Source organism: Gymnodraco acuticeps, unplaced genomic scaffold, assembly GCF_902827175.1.
Source record: "Gymnodraco acuticeps unplaced genomic scaffold, fGymAcu1.1, whole genome shotgun sequence".
NCBI lineage: Eukaryota > Metazoa > Chordata > Actinopteri > Perciformes > Bathydraconidae > Gymnodraco > Gymnodraco acuticeps.
Window position 1 is genome coordinate 180,159 of NW_022990138.1, and position 8,339 is coordinate 188,497.

General features: G+C 39.7%; 1 non-coding gene across 1 annotated transcript; it reads left to right on the forward strand.

The window, feature by feature from the left end:
- The first annotated feature begins 8,064 nt into the window (after nucleotides 1–8,064).
- On the forward strand, nucleotides 8,065–8,136 carry trnat-agu. Its single transcript has one exon. It is a non-coding gene; the product is annotated as a tRNA-Thr (tRNA).
- The last annotated feature ends 203 nt before the right edge of the window (nucleotides 8,137–8,339 follow it).

Below are 8,339 nucleotides of genomic sequence, written 5' to 3' on the forward strand. Positions count from 1 at the left end.
ACATTCTTTATTAAACTGCTCCAAATTATTTCTAGTATCAACCAATTGGTCTCCATAGACATTACTAAAATTAAAATAGTTGTTAAACTACTGACAAGTTTTCTGAAACCGAGCTTATGAACAACAGAGTAAAGGTTGCTGGTTAAGCCAGGATCAATATATTTGTTGAAGTTTTTATTGTGTGCATAATAAATGTGTTAAATTAATTGAGCAATTCTTTAAAAGTATAATGTTGCAATTTCTTTAAAATAGGTAATTACAGTTACAAAATAGGTGTTGTTTTCCAAGGGCCTCTCTTTCACAGGCACTTTGAATCATAACACTTCCAAGTCCTACAGAGATCAGTATCACTTTGTGTTGCAAGCCAAATCCAGGGGTTCTACTCGAGCCCAATTTTAATACCATAAAGAAAAGTATTGAACCCAGCTCGAGCTAAATGTGAAATGTATTTAATTAATGTGCAAGTGTTTTGATTTATTTAAAATGTTCCAGTCTAGCTTCCTTCGAGTTTAATATAAACAACAGATTGGTTCTCATAACATTCTCACTGCTGTACTGTCCCAAATGTTTGAAACCTTGGGCAGACAAGCGCACACACACACACACACACACACTTTGGATGAGTAATCACTTCATCCAAATTGTAAAAAAAAATTTTTGTAAAGTTATTAGTAATTCAAGATTAATTATTAAATTAAATTAGGTACATAACATATAATAAACAAAATAACTTTGAATTGATCATTTTGTTCACAATATTAGACCTTGTCCTCTAATCTCTACTAGAATAAGATAAGTGTGCATGTTTGGGTGTGGAACACTCCTGTAATGTACCTAATCTTGTTATCCTTTTCATTACAGAGCTGGGGAAATGGTGTATTGCTTAGATTCGGATCCGTGCAAAGTCCAATTATGACTGACTTTAGTTCTAATGTTAATTTAATTTCAACCCATAAGGAATTATTTAGATTAACTCAACATTTCACATGATGGATTAGTGCTCCACATTTTTCCCACTAATTTGTTGTGCAATTAGGCCAATGGTAAAGAGAGACATTGATGACCTTGTGTCCCTTTTGTTGGTACGTGGTTCCATTCTGTCTATGGCCTTGGACGATTTCACTAAGAGTCATCCAGTTCTGACAGTCCGGCTGAGTGCAGTCAGAGATGCTATGGCTGCTCTACATGAAATGACATTAATGGTCTGGTCTGAGAATGGACACCATTACCTGCTTCCAGAGACAATGCCGCTCCTCAGACTGAACAATACTGTCTCACGTGGGCCACTCCCCCCACCAAGCCATGAACTGAAAGCTTGACATCCGCTTTGAACACCTGGAAGCCTCCCAGTCACACCAGCACCAACCCTTGGGTCAGTCAGATGGGACTAACGGCTTAACTTAGGGCATTTGGTTCAGAAATATGACTCTCGTTACCGCAGAGTGGGTTGTTTTTTTTAAGGCTATTCATACTGCTATGCAGAGGATGCCTGTAGGTTGGCAAGCTGTTAAAAGCCCCTACTATTTTTAAAATAGGCCTAATGTCAGGAGCCTCTAAGTTCTACATGTATTCACATTATATGGACAATGTTTCCACCTGGTGAAACTGAAGGCTGCACGGTACTCAGGCTACAATACGACCATTCTGTTCTGCTCTAACGATTCAATTGATAGATTCTACATCAAAACAATGAGCTTTTATTGTTTCCATGATAACGTCATTTTAAGAGAAGGAATGCAAACCTGTTTTCAAATGTAAGGTTTTGAATGTGTTTGACATTTCTCAGTAAAAACACCCTCAGACACCCACTCATTCATGCTATGCTTTCAGTAATAACTCAGATGTTAAGGGGGATGAAGCTTTTCCTCCCAAATCAGATATGCTTTGTTTTTTAACAAAGGTATGCATTTCCTGCATAATATATGTTTCTCACAATTGTTTGTTTTTTTGGAAGCTGCACACAGGTGATACTGAGTCTTCTCGAGTAATAGATTACACCATGCTTAAATAGACTCCTAAGTTATTATTTCATATGTGACATATGTAAGAAAAGGGAGGGAAGAGTCAATTATATTGAGTAATTGATTTTATATTGGAACATTTATTTCTCAAACCTGTTTTATGGAAGAGGAAAATATTTCTGATAAACTAATATGTTATCAAACGGTAATGGTGAATTCATATAACATTTAGAATCATTGAGAAGGGGTGATATCCACAGGAACTAGCTCACCTTTAAATTACAATAACATTTCTCTACTTTGGACTGATGAGTTTATGATTCTTGCATGTTAAATGACTAACACAAACCTTACATTTATGCATGTGCATGTCTCAGGAAGGCTCCCAAATAATTCTGAGGGGCCTATCCTATTTTTGTATTTAAATGATAATGTGCTAATCCATTACCTTGAGTTGTCTGCACTCAGGAAAACATCCCTATCAAGTGTTAACCCAATAACTACAGTAGGACAGCTCTGAAGGCCAAGGGTCAGAGAGAGAGCTACGTGGGTCCACGCCAGCCACTGCAAGGTCCTAGTCACCAACAAAAGTAGATGACAACAAGTGATGTGTCCTAGTCACCAACAGAAGTAGATGACAACAAGTGATGTGTCCTAGTCACCAACAAAAGTAGATGACAACAAGTGATGTGTCCTAGTCACCAACAAAAGTAGATGACAACAAGTGATGTGTCCTAATCACCAACTTGCACCACACTTGCACTACATACACCAAAACACACTACACACAAGGTGTCACAAGCGAGTGCCAGCTGAGCGGTTCCATATGCTCTCTGGTTCCTCGTTTGTGTTACCGGTGTGCGGAGTCTGACTGTCCGTGTCACAAAATCGACCGAAGGAATACACACACACCCCATGGAGCATTCCCACCTCGTGATGACGGCTCGCCTGGGAAAACGACAACGCAACCGTGAGCAATACAACTGGCCTGGCCCAGTGATGTGGGGTTTAGCTCGCCACAAGATTACGTTTGGTTGTGCGGCGACAAGCTCTATCAAGTTCTGGCTCCCCTCTGGATAGGTACATGCACTCTAGTGGATTTGAATCCAGCAATCAGGCTTAACAACACTACTCTTTAATGTATTATCCATGCATAGAAAGACCTACAATGATGTTTCAAGTACTGGATTAATTTCAGTTTTGGCCCAAAACAAATATTTATAATATTTCATATAACAATTATGTAGCATATTCGATCCTCAAATTAGAGAAGTATAATTTAAAGAAATTGATATTCTCAACATTAGATAAACACAGACGAATCCTTTCCAAGTACCATAAGTAGCACAGGTAAGTATGGCTAATAGGAATAATTGATAGACTTAATTTGGTACAGATCAGTGGTAGCATTTACAAATGTAATAATTCAAGGTTTAAAAATGTTTAATCCTTCCTTTCCAGGTTTTTACAAACGTCTTTGAATATTTGCCTAACTTTTCCTTTTCAGATTTTGAACAATGTACTTGACTAAAATGAATGTATTGATTTCACTAAGTGCCTTACTCTTGACTAAAGCGTATTTAAGTAAACGTAAAAGTAATCCTAAAATTGAGGACACTGCACTTTTGCAGATTACAGATTGATCAAATCACCAGTGTGAATTCTATACTCTAACTGTACATTTGTAGCTGGATCTCTTACGATCCTGAGTTTTAAAATGCTTTTGACTAGTGATTGCCTTGAAGTAAATCTTTAAAGCGGCAAGCTGGTTTTGATTTTATAGTTTGATGAATGAAATTAACTAATGGTCAATGATAAAATATATTAGTTTAAAAACAAATATTTAGCCATTGTGCACCTGTGTTTTATGTGTGTTCATTATTATGCTTTTGACAAAAGATGATCAAACACTGATGAGAGATGATTTTTTCTATTATGATTGGCTGTATCAATCATTGTGATTGAATGTTTCAATCTTATTCCACTTTGTGATGTATTTAATGTAAGGTGAGACCACACTCGAATCTGGAGACGCCTATTGAGTTAATTATTGACCAAATTATTATTAGACTAATGTTTTTAGGTTATCATAAATGTAAAAAGAGAGGACTGTTATGGAAATAATTGTCATAGACGCCAAGATGTAACATACAGGACAAACCTTGATGTCTGTTTACCTTCTTTAAGGACACAGGCTGCTTAGCCAATAATGTTATTATTCCCATTCTGTGACCGGTCAATACTGGGTCACAGATGGTCTGTGTTGTGGGTACACTGGGACACTTCCTTCTCTGTATTTGTGGACTCCAAGGTGAAATCTTCGAGGTCATAGGTGTCCGAGGCAAGTAGCTCAGTGTTCCCACACTGTTTAGGCTATCTTCTCAAATATGTTGTTTACTCTCTGCGAAACCAGTTAGATGGGCTGGCAAGAGAGAGGCTCTCCAGAATTGACGTGGCAACTCTACCGTGAAGTCAGAACCTCTGACTCTTGGACTTGTGATGTGAATCCTCCGGCCGTTAACTCCAAATAAACCATCATGTGTTTGACATCAAAGCTACTGCTCTTCCCGTGTCTCCTTCCTGAGTCGGTGACTCCCACTGCATAGCTACACAGAAGTTTCCTCTACAACATTAATAATTGTAATATACATCTTATTGTGAGGTTGATTTCACATACACTACTTCGACATTAGCTTGTCTACATACTTGAGCATAGCCAATTTAAATTAACCTTAGCGATGCATACAGTTCCTACCTACATAATAAAATATCTCTCTAAGTTACAAGGATGACCTTATTTTATCAACCTCAAACAGAAGCCGTTTGTTCAACAGTATTATCCCACTTAACGTTTAACACTTGTCTATTTCGTTTTAACCTTTATATATACAGTCTATGATTTTAACTTGGAGGCTACGATTAGCATCGTAAGCACCAATGTAGCTACCACTCGCTTACACGCTAACCCAAGCCTTAACATTCATTACGTAGCTGATTAAAATCATTAACACATAAATAAGTACTCGATTTTCACTTACCGCAAAACCGCATGCATGCACCGTCTGTTTCAACCGCAGAGAGAGTCACAATAGTCCGATATATAAGCATGAAGAACAAACAAACACGGCCGGGGTCAAGTTGCGTTCCCTGGATTAACTGAGCAGGCAGAGTGCCTGTAGCTTCACGGAGCAGCTAGCAGAGAGACAAGAAGCTAGCAGCAGCAGTCACTTGACAGAGCTGTCACTCAATGTGATCACGCCCTAATTTATGCAAACACTTTAAGACCTAATATAAATAAAAAGGTCGTGTTAGAAAACAATTCACTCACAGATCCATAATCATGAAGGTGGAATCTAACTATATTCATAATAATATGTATTGCATCCATGGGTAGAAACATGTTTTTTTATGCTGTAAAGTTGGGCATTTTAACATGGGGATCTATGGAAATTGCTCCTTTCTGCAGTCAGTCCCTATCGGCCAATATATGAACTGCACAGTGGCGGCTGGTGGAAAATATTTTTGGTGGGGCTGTTGATATAGTGAGTAAAAACATTTTTTTGGGGAGAAATGACCCCTTAAATTAGGACTTCTGGTGATGTAATGGCGCGTTTCCAGTGCAGCGCGGAGTTCGCTTTAAGCGTGCCGAGCCGTGCGGGGCCCGTTTTTGGTTGTGTTTCCACTTGGCCTAGTACCGGCTAGCGGGTCCTAATTCACAGTTTTTCTGGCCCCATAAAATCGTGGTTCTAGGGCCAGGAACAACCAGGCTGAGTCGGGCTGAGCATGCTAAACTAGAGAGAGAATCGCTGGCAAGGGGGCTACAACTACAACAAGATGAACATATTTGACCGTGATTTAATTGTAATACACGTTTCAAAATGATGCCGAAGTAACAACATACTGATACCGGTTAGTAAAAACCATGAATTAACGCTTTGACAAGTCTGCAGACAGACGACAGGCGAAAAACCCTTTTAAAATGCGTGTTTTCTAAATGGAGCTTGGCTAAGCTAACGTTAGCTCCGACCGTCCACACTCACAACAACGGCCTATACAGACATAAATAAACCAGCGACTGTATTCTCCATGACACAGACAGTCTGTGGTTTGTACTTGTTTCACTTTTGTCTAGTTTCTGAACAGATCGTATCTGTCCCCGGCTGTTTGAAGAGCAAGCATGGGAAACAAAAGACAGCATTTACCTGTTTGCATCCAGCTAGCCATGCCTTTCTGGTGTACCAGCTACGTGAGAAGCCTCGTTGATACGTTTTGTCTTTTTCACAAGCTTGCTGCGATATATACAAATCGGGTTGGTCCGGTCCAAGGTCTTTAAGCAACAGTTTATCTCCCAAACTTCTCCTTTCGAAAGGATTGGAGATTAGCTCTTGAACGGAATTGGGTCCGGCCCGAGTTCCGGCGACTCCACCTGCACACAAAGCCATTCTCATCCAACTACTGCGTCCAACACCTTGGTCACTCACGAGTCTAAAAAACAACTCACGTCAACTCACGTCAACGCACGTCAGCAACGTGGGCGCCAACGTGAGCGCCCTCGTTGCAACGTGCTGGTTGCTGCTGTTTGTCTCGGGGGCTCCGCCCGGTAATGATAAAATAATGCCACGGGCAAGGCCAGGCAGGAAACATGTGACTTATCAGTAACTTTAGACATCGTAACACAATTTTAAATGAGATTTTATTGTAGATTATACATTTTACTGATACCAATTGTATGATATTTACCTTGTTCAACAATTTCTTTTTTTTAAATATATTTTTTATTTAATATATTTTTTAATATATTTTTTTGTATGTGGGAAGAGGTGGGGCGGCGCCCCTAGCGCCCCTATGGGCCGGCCGCCACTGGAACTGCAGTGTGTGTCACTTCCGTATTGGCGTCCCGGCTCTTCCCCAGAGTTTGCCGCTTAGTCAGGACACAGAGTTTTAGATAAATAATATAGAGACAAGCAGGAGACAACGTGTGACTTACTCGAGGGGAATTTAAAGTTAAATGGAATTGGTTGCAAAACCTAATTCCACATCTCCGGTGTGGGAATATTTTGGAATTAAGCCAAATCAACAAGGCGAACCTTATACGGACTTGAATGAGCTGCCGGTATATTGCATTTGTTTTAAAAAGGTAGCAACAAAAGCTATACGACCAACCTAAAACTGCACCTGAAACCAACCACCCCATTCCGTTTTTCCAGCTGGGAGCCAACACGGCAATGGATGTTTCCTTTTGCACTTTTTTCTTGAGACAACAGGGCATGTTTGTTTTTTTCTTTGAGGGAAATAGTTTTTTTTAAGCTGTTGTTGTCATTACATTACATTACATTACATTTAGCTGACGCTTTTATCCAAAGCGACTTACAATAAGTGCGTTCGACCAACAAAATACAAACTTGAGGAAAACAGAATCATATAAGTACATCAGGTTTCATATAGCAAAAACATTTCAAGTGCTACTCAACTGGCTTTAGATAAGCCAGCCCTTTATTAGTATATAAGTGCTTTGTTAATAGTTCTATCGTTCGAAGAGGAGTCGAAAGAGATGAGTTTTCAGTCTGCGCCGGAAGGTGTGTAAGCTATCTGCTGTCCTGATGTCAATGGGGAGCTCATTCCACCATTTTGCGCGACCACTGCTCCCAAGCCCTGTTATTGCCATTTTATTTTCTGTTAAATAAGGTTAGGTAGATCCGAGTCTTCCTGATAGTTCAGTGTGCCGCTGGCCCGGTGTAATTCAAATGTACCGCCGCGCGCAGCACACACACATAGCGGCTGCCCAGACGCAGCAGCGGAAATGGAACTGCTGGGAGAAAAACGGACTATCAGAGATGTTACGTTATCTTTAATAATATTTCGTCTCCTCCTTTCAACGAAAGTAAAGAGAGATTTTTGCAACGTTTTTATCTAGTAAACTACATTTTCGTCTCGTAATATTTCGTCAACGATATTGCATGTTGATTTCGTTACAGTTATTTTTTACTGACGTGGGTGCCGTCTCGACATCGTCTCGTATTAAACATGGAAAAAAAGCCGTTGACGAACATATTTCGTCATATTTTTCAGGAAAGTAAATGAGAAGAGCACCGGCCGTAGACGTGGTGCTGTGGCTTAACGGTAAAGCGCCTGTCTAGTAAACAGGAGATCCTGGGTTCAACTCCCAGCAGCGCCTCTTTGTTGCCGAGAGCTATAATAAAGCTCTCATCGTTACCATGTTCAATTACATTCAATCGTAAATGTTTGGTATAGTTTGTACTTGAAAACGACTAATGGTATGATTCACTTGGAACACACACACACAAATTCCATGTAGGCCTATGACTATTGTGTGTAATTATTAACAAATGAAGTCTGACATCTTCATTGACATTTTAC